This window comes from Notothenia rossii (assembly GCF_949606895.1).
Source record: "Notothenia rossii genome assembly, chromosome: 1".
NCBI lineage: Eukaryota > Metazoa > Chordata > Actinopteri > Perciformes > Nototheniidae > Notothenia > Notothenia rossii.
The window spans coordinates 77207192-77230182 of record NC_136912.1 but is presented as its reverse complement, the minus strand read 5'-3'; the positions used below and the strand labels follow the sequence as shown (position 1 = coordinate 77230182).

The following is a 22991-nucleotide window of genomic DNA, read 5'->3' as shown; positions in this document are numbered from 1 at the left end:
ATGCAGGTTAGGTGGGTGTGCGTGTGTTTACTGTAAGAATAGCTGAATGAATGATAGCAACAGCCTGTGGCTCATGTAGGAAGAGCATCATTTTTCAATTATTTCACAATGAAGTATTGATTACAATTCTATTGGGTTGAGTATTTTATAAAACAATTGAATGAACTGCAGAAGAACAACAATGTCAACCAAAGGTGGCGGAGCTCCACCAAGGCCAATCACATGCTCCTTAGTTGGGTCTGGGGTCCAAAGTTGTATGGGTTCCAATCGGCCCATGCTTTGCCCTAGTTTAATGAAAATCAAGCAGTTGTTTTTTCTGTAATGCTGCTCACAAACAAACAAACAAACAAATACAATTGGGTGGGGACTCAGGCAGGAAAACTGATCATATAATTCAACTTAAAGTCTTAAAGCCCTTCTTAATAATAAACAATTGTATCTCTTTGTTATTCAGAGAGGTGTTTCTGTTATTTGGCCTACCCTCATTGATATTAATACAGTGGACAATTTTATAGAAACGCCTCTCAGTATAATATAATACAATTCAACAAGTTAATTAGATTTATATATCAGCTTAAACCTTTACTAAAAGGCAGGGCTAGTGTAACGCACCACGGGGCGTCTTTTTTTCTGAATCAGACGTAGGATGAGCACCAGCTTTGTATCCAGAAATGCATCAAACTTTGCTTTTTGCAGGATCACTCTGGATGTGCGTGTCTGCTGATGTGTACACATGAAGCAAAACAACTAGTGATTTAATCTAAAACAAGTGTGTGATTGTTTTATGAATGTAAATGCATGGTGGGTGTGTGTGCGTGTGTTCGCCTGCCTGCCCATGTGATACCTTTCTGTCCATCGAAGGAAGTCCCAGAAGTGCAGGATTATAACACTAAGGAGGGAACATGCTACTGTGACAGCAGCAACTTCCTCACACACACATACACAGACCTACTGTACACACAGGCCCAGGTATTAAGAAACCCCCCACTGGCTTTTTATTCTGCAACAGTTCACTCATCTTTCTCCGGGGACAAATTAGTTCCTCTGGCGCGACAGGCAGACAAAGAGCCGACAGGGCCTGACCTGCGTCACGAACCCCAGCATTAAAACAGTGTAACTGTTATTGCTCCATTCACAACTCAGCTATGACCTTGCTGGCTGGTTTCACACATACAGTATGGTCTTGAACCCGGCTCTACCAGCACTTCCCTGGATTGTCAGGAAATGTGGTACACACATTCATCGGTCACCCTTTTCTTGTAGCTTTGGTTTATGATCAAATACCAATGAACCATCAGCCTCAGCTATGCTTTGTGTTCATTGCTAATTAGTAAATGCTAGCATGCTAACATGCTAAACTAAAATGTTGAACTTGTTGCACATTATATCTGCTAAACATCAAACTTGAGCGTGTTAGCATTGTGATGTTAGCATTAACTCCTACAGAGCAGTGTGGTGTGGACCTGTTTTAAGTAATGGAAAAGGAGATGCTATATATTTCCTGATATATTAAGTACATTTTTTTGGCTCAATGTGATCTCTGATTAGTCTCTCCTTTCAAGCTGTCTTGGTAGTATTGCATCAACATTATTTTTGATTGATGAGGAGATACGGTGATGATGTGTTTAGGGTTTACTTCCTTTTTGCATTGAAATCCTTACAGAGTGTTTTATTGAAAGGTTGTTTTGCGCAAAAATGATTTATTTACCTCCCTTCTTTCCCAAATCCTGCGCTTAAATGTTTCCCTTTCCTCTCTCCCTGCTTTTGGGAGGTTTGGAAGGAAGAGGCTCTCTGGTAAGCCCTTTCTGACAAAACCTCTGGCTCAGACTGACTCTGCCCCCCCCCCCTACAACCTTTGTAGTATCCTGAAGCACATTTATAAGCTGACTTTGCCAAATAGCTAATTGTAATCAGATGCAAAAAAAGGGAATTTAACCGACCTGCACTAATACACTTTATGGTCCAATTTTACGCTGTAATATAATGAGTGCAACATCTCTTAGTTTGTGCCTTGAACCGTGGCAGATTATGTGCAATTTGTGGTGCTATCAGCGACCGCAATCTGTTCTTTGTGAGTTCGTCAACAAGTGTACTCAAACAATATTTAGAGAATAATTTACATAAGAGATGAGATTTTACATTTTCAAATGAGACATCTACAGTGTCATTAAGTGGAACGAGGACACAGGCAAAGTGGTGTACTTAGACTCAGGTTCCTCTCTTATGACTCAGTGTCAGTGAGATGTATAGTGCGAATCAGCACATACAGTACAGTACAACATGTGCAAGTTGACCAAGTGCACACGAACGGCAACTTTTTCATACCTGTGTAAACACTTCATCTCCTGAGTTTAAACAGGCTAAGGCTTTAAGTGGTGTACCCAGTGTTGTGTTGTGCAAGGTGTTGGCTGGTCACGTAGAAAAGGCTTTTGTACAGTGTATCATCAGAGAAATCAGTAAAGGGAGAATAGTCTGTTCTTTAGGGATAGCAGATAAGGCTGTTTACCTTCTTCCTCTCCGTCTGAGAAAAATACAGACCTGCACTGTTTCCTCTACACTGGAATATGTATGTTGTACCCAGGAACTACTTCCTTATGTCTGGCTGTGTGTATATGTGTGTACAATATGTGTCTGTACATCAGTCGCAATCTACTGCTTTTCTCAGAGTGGCAAGGTGACATATTGTCATAATGAGGGTAATGACCTGATGAAAGAAAGCTTTGTGAGTCTGCATTTTTCCTTCCCTTATTGAAGGTGCAAACGACTCAAATATTGCAGCTATAATTTTTACTGATTAGCAACACATGCCTTTAAGCATTGTAAGTTTGTTGTGTTTACACTTGGGCTATGTCTTTCAGGATTACTGTGATGTATGAGATATGGGTCACATTGTGTTTCATAACCACAACCATCTCAGGAGAATAATTCACATATTTTGCTCAAGTAATAGCACTAACACCACACTGAGCTACTATTTTAAAAGTTAAAGTCATGCAGTTCCCATGCAGTAAAATTGTAACTTCTATACTGTTATTTATTATATTGTTAGATTATTTATTAGCATTTTTTTTTTTTTCACCAAAGATTGCTGGATGCCAGCTGGATTCAAATCAGATTTTATGTAATTTTTTCAATGGTGAACCATGGATTTTGTGTTCATGGCTCAATACCCCAAACTTCCGGCTACAGACATTCATTCATATTTTACAGGGCTTGCTATCTTTTCATGAAATGGCAGGTGTCAGTTTGCTTGTTTTTACACACAATGTGTCTCATTTATGAGGGGGACAGCTCATTATGTGGAGGACCCTCTTGTGTCATAGGAACTTAACCTCGGGTCATGTATTATCCTCTTCAGCTCTCCATTGAGTGCTCCTCTCTCATTCTCTTGCTATAGTGTGTGTTGCACTGTACCCCAAATGGACATCCTGTTTTGAGTGTTCCCCTCACAGATTCAAGTTGTGATTCTGGACAATGATACACTCATACTATAGTTATGTCCTCATATAACTCTTGTATGAGCCGTGGCCGAGTAAGGGCAGGACTAATGGGACTGAGGCAGATTGTCCTGCAGTTTGTACAGCACACGTACAGTAAAGTACATTTGCTAGTTGTTTAATTTTACGATTTAGGACTCAAGACTTGATGATTAAAGGTATTTCGAATGTTCGACAAATAGATGAGTCCTGAAAGATTTCTTAATTGTGTTTCATCTTTAAGCAAAACCTAAAACCTTGATTTAGAAAGCATACACAAATGAACTCCCTAAGTGAATGCTTCTTCTCTGAAACAATGGATGTCTAATTGTATTGAATTAATCTGAAGCTCATTTCATCAGAGTAGTATTTCAGAGTAGAACAATTGAGCTTTCCCTGACGCTACCAAGTACCAAGTTATTTGTATCTAAGTCTAATCAAACCTTAACTTAATCAACATGCTCTATTTTGTGATTAAGTTTGGAGGAGTGGTTTTTATGCAGTGGAGCATGGCACATACTGTAGCTGAATAATTAAAAGAGATGACGAGAAAGAAAGTTGGCTACTTTCCCTTCATTTCCTTCCATTGCAATTCTTCCGAGCAGCCACACTGCATGTCCAACATTACCATCATCATCTCCACTATGTGTGACACATACAGTAATACCCCGGAGTTCAAAAGAAGAGTGGGAACCACTGCCCAGTACTAAACCACAACAGCCATTAAAGTGTCCTCTCTCTAGTTTGACTATCCCCTGCCAATAACACTGACTCGCTACTTTGAAATGTAATGTGTATGCAGCCTTGTCTGCTTTGACAAATGCACGTCCCACTGTGTGCTCATGTCTGTCTGTGTGTGTGTGTCTGATGTGAGGAGCTGTATGTTTGCTCTCAGAGAGGAGGTGAGGAATATCACGGCCCTCCTCCAAACCGCCTGCTCTCCCGCTCTGTTTCAGATCTTACCGTTGTTTATATGATACGACTCTTGGAGACAAGGTGACGTCATTAATAATATTTTCTACCATAGCTTCTGTATCATACAGTTTACAGTAAATGTTTGTCTGAGAATGCATGGGGCAGACTTGGACTAAAATTCAGCCCTGGAAACTGACCCAGTCCGGCCACATGAAATGTCAAATGTTAGAAACCCGCTGTTTATTATTTAAAGTTTTACGTCCGATTCGCTCCTTTTTTCCTCTCTGTACACAACTCCAGTTTGGGCATTGGCCCGTCATCAGATTTAATTTTTAGTTGCTGCTGTGGCGGAACTTTAGTAAAATAGTTTTTGATGAAATACTCCAAATCTCCACCCTCCATAATTGCACTTGCTTCAGTTGCTTGCTACTTTCTAAGGGCTGTGATGACTTATAGTACGAACTGAAGTTGATGCGATTTGATTGGATTGTGAGGCATGACGTGAGCCTCATCTGATTGGTCAATCCCTCCATTTTTTTTCACCAAGGGAAGCCAATTTCGGCTAGCCTCCTCTCGCAACAGAGAGTGCAATCTACTGTTTCACCATAACATCTAAAGGGGCGCTGTTTCACTCTTTGTAAAATACTCAATGAGAATGGGGGAGAGACGGGCTAGCAGCAACACACAACACAGAAATATTACCGAAACTAAACGAACTAAGTGTTTTTATTTATTTATTACAACTACAATCCAAAAAAACAGGGGAAGCCTGGCTTCCCTTGGCCTTCAGGAGAAAACGCCACTGAGTTCAAGGGATAATTCTCACCCACCTCTTGCTCTTTCCCTGCACTTGTATACTTGCCAGTTGAGATGGTTCTTCCAGCAGCTCAACTCTGTCTCTCATCATGAAAGCAGGAGGCTGGCTGTATATCTGAACTCGCGCACTCATCATCCTCTTCATCATCTAGCACTTGTTCTAAGCTGCTGATGATAGTGCTTGTAGCATCATGCTGCCAACAAGTTATGTCAATTTGCGACATTTATATGCTTCAGCTGCGAGTGACTTCACCTTTTTTTCTCTTGCCTTCTCGGCCCCACCTTTTTCTTTTCGTTTTCTTTGATTTTTATCCATGTTTTTTCATTCTCCCTGGCCGTTTCTCAATCGCAAGGATGCTTGCTTGGCAGCACATGTCTTCCGAGACACTTCCTCCAGAAGCTAGACAAGAATCCTTCCTGGCATTCGGAAAACGAAGAGTGGAACAGGCTAGCAAGTGTGCAGGTGTGCGTCATATGAGAGGCCCCGCCTTACATTTTCCGCCACAGATTTGGGGAAATTGGTCCGTGCGCAAAGCATTGTGGGAATTTGAAGGACGCGAGGTCTACCCATGTGCAGCCTCGAAATTACCCCCAAAGCAAGGACGCGGCCTCGGTAGAATTCCAAGTATGCTGGACATTGGAACAGTCCCTCGGCGGCACTCGATGACGTAGTACCCTTGAAATATTGGCTTGGAAGCCAGTTTCCTCGCGATTGAGAAATGGCCCTTGGGCCCTTCTCACTTCTCTTATTTTTCATTTCCTCGCTCCTCGGTCTCACCGGAAGTTGATTTGTCTGCGCCATCTTGAGTAGCGTCCCAATGGCCTTATTTTTGTCGGAGGAGCGAGGAGCGAGGAGCGATAATGGAGGAGCTATAATCGAGGAACCACCAGACCATCCTCCGATGAAATCCTCAGACACTCGCCCCGCCCCCTTACTGTGTATCGCTCACTGATTGGACAGTGCAGTGCATGCAATGATGTGATGCTTCTTGACATGAGAGCAGTTTCCCAGCGGAGTGAAGAAAATACATGAACCTCACGGGAGTCACTCCTCAGTTTATACCGTCTTTTTCTGTCAATTAATATATCATTTAGTTAGAAATATGTGATATATCTGAACAACAAATTGGTCAAAAATTATTTTATTCATTTTTTGGAAACATTTTCATGATCGCTTTTTTCGTTTTACATTTTCATTTATTATCATTTCCATTCAGTCAGTCATTAAGTGCTATTAAAATGTTAATTTGCTACATATCCAAACAAACAAACAAAGTTTGCAATCCAATGAATGTTAATCTAACTGGGTTTTGATATATAACATATCTCTTTTTCTTCTCTCAATTATTTGTATTTACTTTGTGCACTCAATATCAATCAAACTATTGTTCCTTTATACATTTTAAGAATGGCGTTTATCTTTTTTGAGAATTAGCTCTTATTTTATTTTTATTTATTTGGGTTAAAAGATGGTACAAATGTTTGTGTCAGTAAATGTGTACTAACAGAGGCGGGGGTGTGTGTGGAAATAACGGGGACAGAGCTGGCTGCTGTCAGACGATCAGCTGTGCAGCGTCATCACAAACGTACGTCGCTTCACGTGACGCTTCGGAGGAAAGGACTTTGCTCTTAAAACTCATTTCCCTGCTTCTCGTGGTTTCCTTGCGTCCCTCCATGCTTCCCTAGTGGGAGGGACTAGTCACAGGGAAATGACGCAAGTGAGGGACGCAAGGAATCCATTTAACCGAAGTGAGAAAGGCCCCCTGTCTGCCGCGGCGTCTATTCCCTTCTCTTCGTGTGGCCGGTCTTTTTTCTTCTTCGTGTGTAATTATTTTACAGATAAGAACCACACAACTGCATTAGTGGCCGCTGTCGCCCTCTGTCGGCCGTCAGCGCAACTTAAATGATGACGTTAAAAAAATTTTTTTTTAAAGGGCCGGCCGTTCTGTCGTTCTCCAGATTCTACAGATGGCCAGTCCGCCCCTGCATAGCAGTGTCATTTCTTACTCACTGCGGACTGGGTTATATAGCCAGTCTGGAAGTATAGAAAAATAAAAGCTGTTTTTTAAACTTGTTGAGGATACCAGACAGAATAAGAAAGTTTATTATTCTCATTTTATACCATAACTCAATGAATTATTAACACATGTTGCCATCTGGAATGTTACATCTGTTACTAATTATGTTTTTATTTATTTTTTGCTACAAAATGGCTTAAACGATTGTATAAACATAGTTGCCGATCTTAGTTGAAGTTTCTGTTGATTGAAAAGTAAATTAAAAGACTAATTGTCGCTGCTCGATGAGAGTACAGAGAGGGACGTCTTGACATTCCTCCCAAAACAAAACAAAAAGATGTCATACACTGTTATTGTTGTTGGTATATTTCTAATCTTCACCTATGAAGGTTTACATACATTTCTTTCATAATGATACGCTCTGTCCTTTGCTCCCGTCCAATAATTGTTTTTTTTGTCTTTTCTTTTTAGTTTGTGATGATAAATGAATAGGCACCCTCAAAGAGACATGGGTCGAGGTACAGATAGGAAGAGAGAAATCTGTAAATCTCTATTTGGAAACTAGAAAGGTGTTGCATAAGAACTTAGTTCATTACCGCCATGTGAAGGAAAGGTACTCTCCTGTCAATGCCACTCCTGTGCTCTCTTTGTCCTTTGTCCTACTCTGTTAGTCTTGGTTGAATAGTTGTTTTGCAATGTCTTATTGCTTTTATTATAATGTGATGTTAACAAGATGATGGTACAGGACGTTCTGGCTTATGCAAAGTGGTTGGGTGGCACCTAATTTGGCAGACTGTTTAACTTGTTATGTTTCAAAGATAGAGTAAATAAATTGGGCACAGAGAGGCGAAGTCCCGCCCATCTACTTCCGACCCATGGGACCCCGGAAGCGGAAAATTATACATTGAAGTCAATGGAGAGAGAAAAGTCATCTTTCGATCCCGTTTGAATTGTGCCACGAATGAGACATATGATGTTTGTCAAATTAAAAGAACATTTTGCAAGTCAAAAAAATAAAAATGTGTCGTAAAACTGTGAAGTTACACCATTTTTTGTGTGAAACCGCTCAGTGAACTACAGGTCTCTGGTCTCGCACAATACGCGTCACCATCACAAAGATGGCCGTCACGTTAGCAAATTTCACCTGTTTCTTTCAGAATGAGGCGAAAAAGTATAAAACGAGGTGAAAATCACTACAAGTCTGGGCATGTTGAGAGCTGTACATACACGAAAGGGGAGTTAGTCGGTTCTGTAAGAGCCAGCATGCGGGACCGGCTTTACAAGGTTTCGGTGAGTAACATGAGTGCAATGTTTAAGGTTAGTGTCAGATAGCTAACATTAGCTAACAAGGTACACTAACGTGTTTTGTTTTAGCAACTAGTTTTCTCCTTAAGAACTTTGTGGTGTCTGTGTATGCTGTGGATAACATTAGTGTTCACAAGAACAAGATACACTCCCGTGTTTTGTTTTAGTTGCTCTTCAGATTGAAGCGGCCAGTTTTATATCGACTATATGTGTGATCTCCTTTTTTCATCTCGTTGTGTCATTTGAGTTTATTTGCTGTGTGTAGATTCAAGGATTTTGGTTATCTTGTCAATTTGTTTGGTTATCTAGGCACAGCTTATCTAGGTTGTTATGCCAGAGGGGAGGAAAACAGGACACAGCAGATTGGGATTGTTGTGGAGAGAATGAGCAGTTATTTAATTGTTGCATGTAATTATTATTATACTGCGTGCTTCTTAGTTATTCCATCTTTTGCTGTAACATGGAACTGTATGTAACTCTATATTTACTTGTTATCTACCACACTTCCTTCTACATAATACACCATCATTATACATGGTGTATATATATTTGTATACATATCTGTAAATTGTATAATTTTATTTTTCGTATTTGGGATTTCTCTTTTGTCCACTCAAATACACTTGGCCCTTTCTCTTTTCCATGTGGAAAATGGCAGCTGCATATTCTGCTTTTCTCATCTGGCTCCCTGTCTGCTCGTCTACAATGAGAAAATTATATAATTAATTACTAATAATCATTAAAACCTGTTATTACCAATATTTCACAAATTCTTCATGTAAACTTAAGAGCACAGCTGTATGTTGAGTGTCAGCTTTGTTTGGTTCATCTTACTGGGGGCAGCTACATGGATGTCGGTGCAGTCCACAATAATTTTGCAGTTGAAGGCAGAATGAATTTATTATTGACTCAGAATGAAGCACAACTTCATGTCATACAATACATTGACTTTATTTGTAATTGTGTAAAAAAATATGAGCATTGATTAGCAAGCAGGACCTGCAGGAACAGAGAATGGTGATGGGTGGAGCTGGGAAGAGAGAAGAATAAAGAAAACAGATCAACTTTATTATCGGATATTAAAAATTCAATTTCAAAACAAGTTGCCGCTCCTACAGTTTTCTAGTATGTAAAGATGATTTCACATGACCAATGCAAAATATCACACTCAATACATGTGTGTCTCTGGGGGGTGCTTTGTGCCTTTGATGTATATAAATAATATACCATAACCAAATACTATTACGTACAGTGGAAATCAGGTTGCCAGAGCAGGTCAGTCCAGTGTGCATGTTCCTCAGGGTCTCAGCAATTACAGGTGAGGTAAAGAAAATAAAAGAGAAAAAGGTCAGTAACAACACTTTAAAGTAACAACACTGAATAATTATCTCTTTTAATAATTTTCTCTCAGTAATCACTCAACTACTGTCTTTCCAACAAACAGATTGACTCACTCTCACTATCATCACAATGAAACATGTCCAGAAGAATGTCATGCAAAGCTGCCTGCCTTCCTTCTTTCGACTCTCCCTGAACTGCCTGATATTTTAATGTTCAATGTTAACCATTTGTGCAGATAGCATTAAGTAGAAAAGATCGCTGATGCTAATGTGGCGTTAGCCTACCTCCCGCCCCCTTAGCACCTGGTGGAGGGGGCGATAGGCTACTCTTCAAATGTTTCACAAAATACTTACCATCATGACTACTCTTACTGTTTAACATTTTGGTTTACTTCATGTTAAGGCTAATACAAATGACATGGCTAAGTAATGTAATGTAATGCTAACTAACATGCTCGCTACTAGCTAGGTAGCTAACTTGACTATGTTCCATGCAAAACATGTATATTACCTGATATGTTTGGTCCAACGACTCCTGGTCCTTTCATCAGACGGGAAGCGATAGAACGAGCAGGTGGTGTATGATCACTTTTTTGATTACAACCTGGTACAAAGCACACAGGCATCTTGTAAAAGTGAATTTATTGGAGCAATCTCTTATATTTATTGGAGGGAATAAATCAGTCTTCTTCTTCTTTGCTTTAATTGCGAGATCTTCTTCTTCTTTGCTTTGCGAGTCGCAACCAGTCTTGGAGCATTATCGCCTATGACATCACTTACGCGACCCAGAATGCATTTGGGATTTGTAGTCTTTCTAGTTGCGTATTTTTCATAGTCTTATATTTCAACAGTTTTAAGACAAACTGTGACTTTTTTTACATGGAAATGATTGTTTAAGATTGAAAAACATCATATGTGTCATTCGTGGCACAATTCAAACGGGATCAAAAGATAACTTTTCTCTCTCCATTGACTTCAATGTATAATTTTCCGCTTCCGGGGTCCCATGGAGGCTCCCGGGAGTGGAGGGACTTCGCCATTTGCGTGTGATTGCTATAAATGTACATTCTACATAAAGTACCTGTTCCTGATGTTACGAAGGCTTGACCCCTGGACCAGCTATATTTTAATCCATCATTTTATATTGTGTGTGAAGTTCTTCCTAGACTAATTTAATTCAAAAATATCACCAATAAATGCTATAATGTAACTTGAATAATTTAAATGAAGTTGACATCCATCAGAGGACGGAACATAAACAGTCAGACCCTCATATCATTTTTAACAAACCCAAATCAAAGGAAGCGTAACAATTGTGTACCTCTTTAGATTTTTTTTTTCGCTATTTAGGATATTTGTAACTTTGCTACAAATGGAGTTGATGGATTTACTAATTATTCGACCACAAATTGAATATGATAACTTTACAACATCTGTCTTGCGATTGTATATAAAAAAATGTCCTCTTGGCTTACTCAGAAATGTCTACTAACTTTGCACTGTCCCTTTCAATAAACTAATATAAAGTATACAAGTAGTAGCTAGCTAGCTCAGTGCCTTGGTGTAACTTCCCGCTTCCATAGATTTGAGATCAGTCGACAGTCTGCTGTTTAGCTAGATATCTATAACTGGTGTAGCATCTCTGCATGTTTTGATAGCCATGTCATCTCAAATAAGGAATCGAAAAGTGCCAGTATTAGGTCACATTTCCCCATCCTCCTGCCCTCACACTCTCAGTTGTCAGTCAGGTTCCCAAAGCAGGTTAAAGAGGGTTGGAGGTTTCCATACTAAGTGACTTTCAGAATAGCTGGCACAAGCTTTTCAAAAGGAATAATTTTCCAAAGAGTGACCGTCTCTTTGTGCCTCTCTGTCTTCGTACAGTTATTTAAAGTCAAACATAAGCCTCTGATGATCTAGTAGTGGTGAGTTTGTTGTTCAATTGAAAGTAATCCCAGTGTTGAAACATGGCCAGATTTGACAGGCCTGGCCCTGGCTTCAAAACATCCTCAGTGTCATAAATAAGCTGTAGTGCCAAGTGTTTACCCGACTCAAAGCTCTCTATACCCGCTGGCACAGACTCTCCGTGGCTCCCAGCCGAGGGAGATCCAGAGCTGAGTTTTAGGAAAAGACCCACATGGTTGTGTTGATGAGTGTTTGTGTATGCAGGGTTGGTTGAGTCATAATGATGTTATCAGTTATTCAGCATCACCTTTGAGTCTGCTTGTTGATTTGGTACTTTTATCATTAGAATGAACTTGTTTAAGTCAGCAGGACTTTCTAAACAAAGCAATTGGTTCAGAAATGATGCTCTGTCGTTTCACCTAGTTATTTGTGATAGATAAGGTTTTGTTCATAATAATGTAATACTGCTTTAAATGCACCATTTGTCAATATTGTCTAAATTAGACAAAAAATATGTTAAGCTTATTCGTTTTTGTGTGCCTTTTTAAAAGCATCTTAGTTTGTTGCAAATGCTTTATCAAATGCGTGCAAAAACCCCATTGCCAAAATAAAATTGGCTCTAGGAAAAAAAGGTATTAGTTAGAGTTTATTTTTCTCTCTCTTGGAAGAACAAACCTAATTTTGGACTGCACAGTCTGTGTGCAGTCAACCATGGCTGCGTCTAACTATGTCATCTTCACTAATCCTGCAATGTAAGACATGATGTCATTTAGACTCTGGAAAACAAACCTTTCACATCTGGTGTCAAGAGCAAACGGTCTAAGGCAAGAGACTTCACGGGGCTCAAGGAGCATTTGCTTCAAAATATCCATAAAATGTTCTTTTTATTTTAATTATTGAACCTGTGTCATGCTCTTTTCCAAGAAATGTGCAAACTCTAACAAAATAATTTAGTTGATTTATGTATAGCTGCAACCACATAAATATGTTTTCTTAATTATTCATTTGTCTAACAAATACATACACACAAAAAGGTCACACAATTAAGAACGAGTTACAGATAGATTACTCTTTATGGATATTTTAATCCTAGATACTGTAAATGAGTTTAGGCATGCCACTGAAAAGCATTTGCACTTTAATGCTAAGAACACCCACGTCACTCAAAATCGGTCTCACTTCCCTCTTTCAGTAAAAGAGAATAGCTCTTCACAGAAAGGGGTTTCATGATTTCATTTTGGTTTCTTCTTCCTTTTTCTCTTATAAAACTATAATCACACATGCACTTCCTCTTATTAATACCTGTCTTCCCTGGAGTCAGATAGAGCTTCAAAGTTCTGCACTATAGTAATATGTGAGTCTCTGTTAAATATACAACACATTTTCAAGACTCGTCAGCCGTTCTTTGTGACAACTGACGGGCTAGGAAATCAGTACCATGTGGCTTTGTGCTATTTCGGCCAGACATTACTCCATTCCAGTTGTTGTTTTGTTATTTACTTTGACTAGATTCGAATTCCATGTCGGGTTTTAGCTGCGGCCTGCCACAGAAAGAGAGTGCAGGTTCAGAAAGCTGGAAGCATGCACTCTGCAAGTATTTGAATTATGCCATTGACGTCAGCACAGTCATAAAGTAGACTGCTGCCCTTCCCCTGAAGTATTCCCCTGCCAGCAGGCCTGTTCAGCTCAGCGCAGATGGATTCAAACGCTCTCTGCTTCGCAGACCCGCTCTTTTGTTTGTGGGTTTTTGGATAAGCATTTGGACCCCCCCCCCCCCCCCCCCCCCCCCTCTAGCATGCCAAAAAACACCACCGCTACCACACCCTCTTTGTGGAACAGGACAGAAAGCCGCCTTTTCAAGATGACTTCAATAATAAAATACCCCAACTTCAATTCAATTGCTCTTGATTATTATCAACAAAAAAACAAACAAACTGGGATTTTGTTATCATTACTCTGCGGTCACATTGTTGATGTTCTGGCAGAAGTAGGATCAAGATATATTTAATTTTTCTGAGGTTCCTACAAGACCGTGATGCCACATGTCTATTAAATTGTATTTTGGATGAAACATGCATTTAATCTTGATTCAATCAGGAGGTTTGATTGTGCCAATATGAACAAACACAGTCAACCTTGTTGCCAATAGTCTTTATTAGCTCAATTAGATTTTGTTAGATGGTTTGGGATACACATAAACACAAACGCAGAGAAATTGAGACACCATGCCTACCCATCATGAGAAGGCATGCTGTGTCAAGGTCGTTTGAGGTTTGTCTCAGCTGGTCTTAATATGTTTCTGGAGACACTGATGTTTCGTTGCACGCACACCCCCTTTGTGCCTGCTCCGTCCCGATCTGGATCAACCTTGCCTGACTTCATTAAGAGGCCTGCCATCTAAAGAAGACAAGATAATGTTAATAAGACAGTCTTTTTTATCTTGGCAAGTGTTTTGACCCAAATTATGTTTTGGCTTGGTCTCTATAAAATTGTTATTCAGATACAGCCAAGAAACGGAAGGAGCCCACGTAAACCAAGCCTCTGTAGGTTGTTTACTTCCTCATAATTGGAAATCAAAACCTGTAAAAGTGATCTGAGCCCTGGTTGAGAAGCGCCACAGAAGCTGCTGCGCCTGCTGTATTTCAGGATGTAACACAACATGTATTACATGGAGCGGAGGTGGAATAAGTACTCAGTTTTGTACTAAAGTAAAAGTAGCAATACTAAATTGTAAATGTACTCTGTTACAAGTAAAAGTCTTGCATTAAAAATCTTACTTTAGTTAAATTACAAAAGCATCGGAATCAAAATATACTTAAAGTATTAAAAGTACTCATTATGCTTAATGGCTAATTTCATAAGGTGTCTATAACAGCTGGTTACGGTATTTTGTATCTACTTTATATACTGCTGCTGGATTTCTTAACCTATAATTATATTAGCTACTACATCTCGTTGTAATAATAATGCTTTGCTAATAAGCTAAATCTGTAAAGTAACTTAAGCTGTCTGATAAATGTAGCTGAGTGAAAAGTACAGTAATGGCTTCTAAAATGTAGTAGAGTAGAAGTATAAAGTAGCATAAAATGGAAATACTCAAGTAAAGTAAAGTACCCCAAAACTGTACTTGAGTACATGTATTTAGTTACTTCCCACCTCTGGTATGGAGTAGCCCATTGTAGTAAAAAAAAAGTCACAACATTTTTCATAAGAATTGAGTTTAGGTAATTGACCAAACTCTTCCCCCTGATTTATAAGCTGAATCAGGTCCAGCAGCTGCATGCCAGCCCATTCTGATTATGCAAAGCCTTTCCTATTGATTTAGAAAATCTCTCTTCACCCTTGACATTAGATTCATCCCTGCACCAACAAAAAACCTCAATCATAACTGTAGAAGCTTATTTGAAACCTAAAGAGCAAAAAAGCCCCACAAACAGCGACAGAAGTTTGGCTAAATGGGTTCATGGCTCCTCTGATCCATGCTAATCAACCCGCAGGCTAATGCCAGACAGCGTGACAATGAGACCCATTCAGTCCAGTCCGTACTGTTGCTCCCCATGTGGGAGTTCAACCTAGGTAACACAGACAAAGCCTGGTCTGTTGCTGTGTGTTTGTGTGTATGTGTACACATGTTTGAGTGTATAGAAGCAGAGAGTAAGAGAGTGAAACACTGTGGTGTGTGAAGGAGCAAAAAGGGGGGGAAGAATATGTGTGTGTTAATGAGAGCAGGAGTCAAAACAGATGGAGAGAGTGAGTGAGAATGCAGCTCAAGGACAGGACGGTGTTACGCTCACAGGTCCACAGAGTGCTGATAGGACAGACAAAACTGGCTCATTGACGTATGTCTGTTTTATCAGAAAGAATAAGAGAGATTTAGGAACAAAAATGTAAGGTTTTCACAACAGAACATGACGACCAGGCAGATAGCAGTGGATATTGTACTGTATGTAAGAGAGAGGAAGACGCACATCAGGAACCTGTGATGTCAGACTGTGTGTAAGTGAGTGTGAGTGTGTGTGTGTGAGTGTGAGTGTGAGTGTGAGTGTGTGTGTGTGTGTGTGAGTGTGAGTGAGAGTGAGTGAGAGTGAGTGTGAGTGAGTGTGAGTGAGTGTGAGTGTGTGTGTGTGTGTGTGTGTGTGTGTGTGTGTGTGTGTGTGTGTGTGTGTGTGTGTGTGTGTGTGTGTGTGTGTGTGTGTGTGTGTGTGTGTGTGTGTGTGTGTGTGTGTGTGTGTGTGTCTGTGTGTCTGTCTGTCTGTGTGTCTGTCTGTCTGTCTGTCTGTCTGTCTGTCTGTCTGTCTGTGTGTGTGTGTGTGTGTGTGTGTGTGTGTCAATGGTCTTATGTGCAAGGCATAACTGAAAATAAGCAATATATTTTTCTTTCAGACGAAAGCTCTGTGTGTCTCAGTTGGGTCTGAAGCCCCATTAAGTATATATTCAAATCAGGTTAAAATCATTTATATGATTCACATGCTCACATGATTATTCAAGAAATATTGGATCGTCAGAATTGGCTCATATTTGTGATTTTGTTTTATGTCATTGTAAATTGAATATGTTTGGTTTCTGGACAACTTTGGCTTTGGTGAACTGGGCTTTTTTTTACCGTTATAATTGATAATTTATTTTAAAAATATATATCAAACTTGAAAATATGTCTTGATGGGACTTAAATAAACAGATGCCAAAACTCTCTTGGATGGAAATAGGTGGGGGTGCCTAAAGTGCAAACAGCATGCATGAGCACTTTAGGCACCCCCAGGAATAATTTCCATCCCAGCGCCTACAGTGCACACATGCTGTATGCTGCATGATATATGCCCTATAGGCTTCAAAACCCCTAACTTCTCAAGAGGAATACATCCTGTCCTATAGTCCCATCCATAAGTGTGCGGGCTAAAATCCTTATGAAATACTGGACTTTCTAAAACAAAATTCTCCCAACATGGAAACTCTCCTATTCTCCCTCCACCTGGAGACAGTTTGATTAACACGGCAGAGCATTTCCGCTGTTATTCCAAAGACTCTGTAAGGGATCTAGTATCACTGTCCACCCTTTGGGAGTTTTTGCATGCTACATGGATTTATGGCTTTCCGTGTTGTATTCCCACTGAATTCTGTAGTTAATCAGAAAGGAATGTGTACATCTGTATGTCAAGGAGAGTGTGTGTGTGTGTGTGTGGGGGGGGGGAGCAGCATCAAGAACCACAAGGGACACACAAGGGACACAGAAGTGCTCACATGTATTTTTTTTTTAATGTGACCCAGTCAAAACTTTTTTTCCTAAAGTGTTGTGATCAGAATTGACTTCAGCCACAAGCTAACCTGGGAATAGCCGAACAAACATTTCCTTCTGGCAGTTACATAAAGTAAATTATTTCTTCAACACAATTTAAATTCATCACCATTTTCCGATTAAAGTCTTTTAACAGTTTTTAACCTTGATTTAAAACCAATTGTTCTATATTTTGTGATAAGCATTTATTCACTCTCTTTTTATCTATATCAATGATGTTAAACTCTCGTACAAACAAATTCGAAGTTGTCGTTCTTACATTTTTCTAAATGTTTTAAATGATATACAATTTTTTTTCTAGAAAATGCAGACAGTTGAGTTTTTTAAAACTTTGAACAGAGCCAGGCTAGCTGTTTCCCCTTGCAGTTTCCAAACATTATGGTATGCTAAGCTAAGCTAATCAACATCTAGTCTACAAACAGGAGAGCTATGTCATGATGTTTAGATCTACTCATTTAACTTTTGGCAAAAAATGTATTTTTCAAACTCCAAATTATTCAATAACCTCCGTTTGAGGTTGGTACAGTAACCTGCAAGTGAGCCAAGGCCAAGGCGACATCATAACAAGTCGTAGACAAAACAATACAAACTAAGTCAAATGGACAAAACCAGAATAAAACACTAAATGCTGAAAAGTTAATGATAATCAAATAGAAACCTTCACTGTGGCTCACTATCGGCTTCCTTCATTAAATGTACTTTTGTAAACTATTCCAAGTGGCTACAGCAGAAAACATGAAAGCTGTTTTGTTTAATGGAAAAAGAGCAAATAGACAAACGTGTAGTTTGATGAGTATTGTTTGAAAAGTTGTTGTAGTTATACTTTAGCCTAATTCCACATTATAACAAATCTGAATTCCTAATCAGTCAGTCAGCGTCCAAAATGTGTCCACTGCTGCTTCTGGAGGGTCACCACATGAAAAAGGCCCCAGTATGCTTTACCAACACTGCACCGGTCATGACTGCATTAAAGCTGCAAATTCACAAGTGGTGAACCATGTTCAAATCTTCCATTGCAACATAATGTCCAGTCATTATTTCCTTCCCTTCTGTTTATTATTCACAACCGCAGGGCAAAGAAATCCTGATACCATCTATTGAGACATTATTTGTATTCCGCCTCCCTGTAAATCAGATAAAGGAGCTGTAATGAAACACAGAGTCATGATGTCATTTAGTCACTTCTCAGAACCCAGCAGAAATGTTTAACTCATCTCACGAATCAGGGCCGGATAACTTGCGCCTCAAACCACAAACTCCACTACCACCCTTCTTCCCACTTTTCACAATACTTCTTAGTGATCAATGTTATGGTGTGCATTTGAAGTCATTATTTGGCTTGTAATGAGTGGAGAAGCAGCGCTGCCCTCTGATCTTTGTTAGGAAGTGTTGTGTAACTGCCTGCAGGGGTCAGATACCCAGTTCTCTTTTTTCTTGTAAAGCAATGGATGTCACACTCTGACTCTGTTTCCCCTATTAGAAAAGTTGGCACTGCATGCGTATACGTATGGTTTCTCTTTATGTGTTTGTGGTATGTTAACAGTTTCACATACACACATCTTACTCAATACATTGATAGAAAAAAGGAAGATTCATTTATGAAAGAGAGATTGTCTTCAAATGACGTCTTAGCCTTTGTGGTCATAAGTGCTCTGCTGATTTAACCTCCAATCTCCACAATACCATATAGACGTTGGCAGATGAAAATACACTGCAGCCTTCCTACTCTGCTGCAGCTAGCATCACAACACAGGCAGGAAACTGACTATCCCCAAAGGAGGATGACAGATGCAGCTGTCACAAAGACACACACACACACACACACACACACACACACACACACACACACACACACACACACACACACACACACACACACACAGGGTTCAAGTCCTCTAGTATGACGTCCTTGCGCACAATCAATCTGATAACAACATATGCCTGTACATTATGATTGTGTGTGTGTGTGTGTGTGTGTGTGTGTGTGTGTGTGTGTGTGTGTGTGTGTGTGTGTGTGTGTGTGTGTGTGTGTGTGTGTGTGTGTGTGTGTGTGTGTGTGTGTGTGTGTGTGTGTGTGTGTGTGTGTGTGTGTGTGTGTGTGTGTGTGTGTGTGTGTGTGTGTGTGTGTGTGTGTGTGTGTGTGTGTGTGTGTGTGTGTGTGTGTGTGTAATCAGGCTTAGTATATTAAAAAATAGGATGTTTTTTGACATACATTAACTACAACATTCATATTTTGATTAAAATCTAACATAAAAATGTGTGTCTCTTTTAACTTGATCTGAGAGACAGTCAAAGAAAAACAACCAATGACTCATGGATAGACACACTAAGAGGAACACCTGTAATGCATGTCGTTGTTTTTGCAGAAACCATCCATACCTCGTACTTCATACCGTCCTATATCCATAATGGTGAATTAAGTGTCAAAACTGTCTTAAGTCTGTCTTTTCTATTTGAACAGTTTACATTTTTGTTGTTTTTAGTTCACTTCTGGTGGAAATATTGTTTCTTATCATGCTAGTGAGTCATAAACTAAACTGAATATTGACTCTTGATATACCATGGCTTGGCCTCCCTCAGCTGGAAAGTACATGTTTGTGTCTGAGTGCAATAATGAAACATCATAATTAGTGTGTATGTACAGTTCAGATGTGTTTCTGCGTGTTTTCCGGTCTGCCCCTGTGGGACAGACTCTGTAGATCTGAGCGCTGATCAGAAAGGTCCTTGTATCGGGGTGGAGGCGGTGGAAATCCCCTCTTTGTGTGTGTGTGTGTGTGTGTGTGTGTGTGTGTGTGTGTGTGTGTGTGTGTGTGTGTGTGTGTGTGTGTGTGTGTGTGTGTGTGTGTGTGTGTGTGTGTGTGTGTGTGTGTGTGTGTGTGTGTGTGTGTGTGTGTGTGTGTGTGTGTGTGTGTGTGTGTGTGTGTGTGTGTGTGTGTGTGTGTGTGTGTTGGCTGGCATGCTGTTTCCCTTAGTCCGTCTGAGGCCATGAGATCACACAGAGCAGACTGCTGTAACTTAAGTATTTGATGGTGTGCAGCAACATGTCCCTTCTGTTAAAACAAGTGAGAATATAAAAGCATGAATGTGTTGCTAACAATCAGGGAGTGTTTAACTGTAATTCCCAAATCCCCTTTTTTCTTATATTAGCAACATTTGGATGCAGTGATGAAAGCCTTAAAGCATCAGCATGAAAACAATCAGCCTCTCAATTACTCTGTGGTACATTTAAAAAAATATATATTTTTCCCTTACACCAAACATTAATTTGACAAACATAAAAAATGAATGAATATCATGCATATTCTATCCAGCACCAATCTTTTATATATTACATTTTCAACATTTTGAGACAAAAATGTTAAATGCCTACCCTTTACAGGCATTTCTGTTTCAATAATCTTGTCCTTAAATGTAAACCTTATTTAGATAGATAGCCTTACCCTTTAACCCTGCATATGTTTCCCAGAATCTATCAAATGATGTCATTCAATTACAAATAACTCAGGAACAGTGAAGCCAGTTAATGCCTTGCAAAGATTTTAGTTGAAACTTTTTGGTCATTAATATCCAATTTTCCTCTGAAGGGAAGTATTTAAACCCTTAGATTAGAAGTGGTGTAAGTTATTATCTAACGCCTCAATGCTTAGCACATAAATCTTAGTTTTTCATTTGATGGGTGGTAAACTGAGTGGAGTGAAAACGGATCAGAGTAAGACTGTTATACAAGCGCCATAGTTAAGTGGATCTGGCAGCTATCTTCTGTAGAGAATGGATTTAGTTTGTGGGGACCCTCAAGAAGTTGGGCTTGTGACCAGTGTGAGGTCCCGACTCACTTAACAAGATTTTACAGCTCTTTACCCATTGTTGTGGGTTTTAAAACCAAAGTCATGAAAATGGTTAAGAGCTCAAGCAATACATCTATTCAGTTTTACCCTGATGCAGCCTCACCACCACACACACAAACACAAGTCACTTTGTTGGTCACATCAGCATCCTCCAGCCCCAAAATGAAACCCAATGTAGTTTTGTGAAAATATTACAGCTTGAAAATGTGTCTTACTGTCAGTTTGGTATGGCAAACAGTTCTGAATAACACAGTGTCTATCTGACTCTATGGCTTACCGCCAGCCAGATGTGTAAACCTGAGCTGTAACCAATGATTATGTCTCCTTCAGGTCTAACAAAAAATGCTGAATGCTGTCCCTTCTCTTTTCTCAAACGTTTGATTACAGCATTGTTTAAAAGTAAACCAATGTTTTTTTAGTTACTTTTCTTCTTTTTGATTGCATATTGTTACATTTCTAACAGCACATACCAACACCAGTAGATCTGTGGATTACAAACCATTGGCAATGTCCATGTGCAGAAAAAGAACCAACTCCTTAATTATTCACATTTTTCACGTATTCACATAAGTTTAACAGTTGCAAAAAGGGATAAAAAGACTTATCAGCGGTATTACTTCTGTTGAATTTATTATGTATTAGCATATAAAGATGAACCTAAGTAAACTGATTTACTGAATGTGTTATCCTGCTTCTAGCATAATCTTACATTTCCGCTCTTTGTAAGCAGTATGGAATTTAAATCCTGGTTATTGGTCATTACATAAATGTTCTTCTGCAGAAGTTTTTATTGTACATTTTCTCTCATTTTTAACAAAGAACTGGGTACTTTAATCACACAATGTCTCATCTGGTGTACAGATGATTTAACCGTGAGAAAGTCATGCTCAGGGAGTCGCCTTGGATGCGCTTTGATTGCAATTCACCAGAGAATGAGCAGAACTTCTGAAACACTGGAGAGACAAAAAACTCCCCCCTACTTTGAATACTAATTCTTGCATGTTTGGTCCTCATAAGAATAGAATATCAAAAACAACCTCACCATTCGCACATAAGAGTTTAAAAGTTCAAAGGAAACTGTTCCATAGGGTGAGAAGGACCTTGCTATGCTTTGCAAAAACACAAACCACCTCAGAAGTGCTGAGATGTACGGAGAGGAAACATCTCAAATGAGTGTAAACTGTTCTGACATCAGACGGTTGTGGAGTTAAACTAAACACACACTCCCTCCCCCCACCAGAGTGAGGGAAGGCTGTGGGCAGAGGGCCAGGTGCCTCTCATGTTTGGGAGAGCAAACAGGCACATGCCTTTGATGGCGAGGAGATCAGAGCAGGGGACACATTCTATGTGGCCACGCTAAGGTCGCCACAGTGCGCACCCTGCTGCCATGTTGTGCTCTGCAGCTAGGAGACCAGGAGTACACACAATGCGGGGGCATTAGTGTGTGTGTGTGTGTGTGTGTGTGTGTGTGTGTGTGTGTGTGTGTGTGTGTGTGTGTGTGTGTGTGTGTGTGTGTGTGTGTGTGTGTGTGTGTGTGTGTGTGTGTGTGTGTGTGTGTGTGTGTGTGTGTGTGTGTGTGTGTGTGTGTGTGTGTGTGTGTGTGTGTGTGTGTGTGTGTGTGTGTGTGTGTGTGTGTGTGTGTGTGTGTGTGTGTGTGTGTGTGTGTGTGTGTGTGTGTAACCTTGACTGACAGTTGTAGGTTATAGTGAAAAACATCAACCATAGGAACAGGACTGTAATATTGACTCTATATTCATTCAAAAATGTGTCAGCAGTGCCTTCAACCCTTATTTGATTTTGGTCATAATCACACTCATGTGTTAATAATATTTTAGGAGAAGTCTTTAACCACATTTGTAGTCATGCAAGTAGCTAAATAAAAATTATCTACCTATCAAATAGTATTGGCTTTAACTTTGATAAACTTGGATTATATTAAAAGACCTGGAGAGCATTGTTATTTAACGTTCTATTTTGTCTTCTTTTTGATCATTTAGGCTTAGGCTACTGTATTTGACCCATACTGGCTCTACATGTATATTATCTTTGATTAGTTATGGTGATTTAGTTGTTTTAATTTA

At 39.7% G+C, this 22991-nt stretch overlaps 1 protein-coding gene across 4 annotated transcripts in view; it reads left to right on the top strand.

Moving 5' to 3' along the window:
* Nucleotides 1-22991, top strand: part of pde4ba (phosphodiesterase 4B, cAMP-specific a) — a 161237-nt gene that overhangs the window by 117156 nt on the left and 21090 nt on the right. The window contains exon 1 of one of the 4 annotated variants that reach the window (XM_079677598.1): nucleotides 8289-8515. The exons of the other annotated variants lie outside the window; for them this stretch is intronic. The gene's annotated coding sequence lies outside the window, so the exon portion shown is untranslated. Of the gene's footprint in view, nucleotides 1-8288; nucleotides 8516-22991 lie in introns of those variants that run through there. 4 annotated transcript variants of the gene reach the window in all.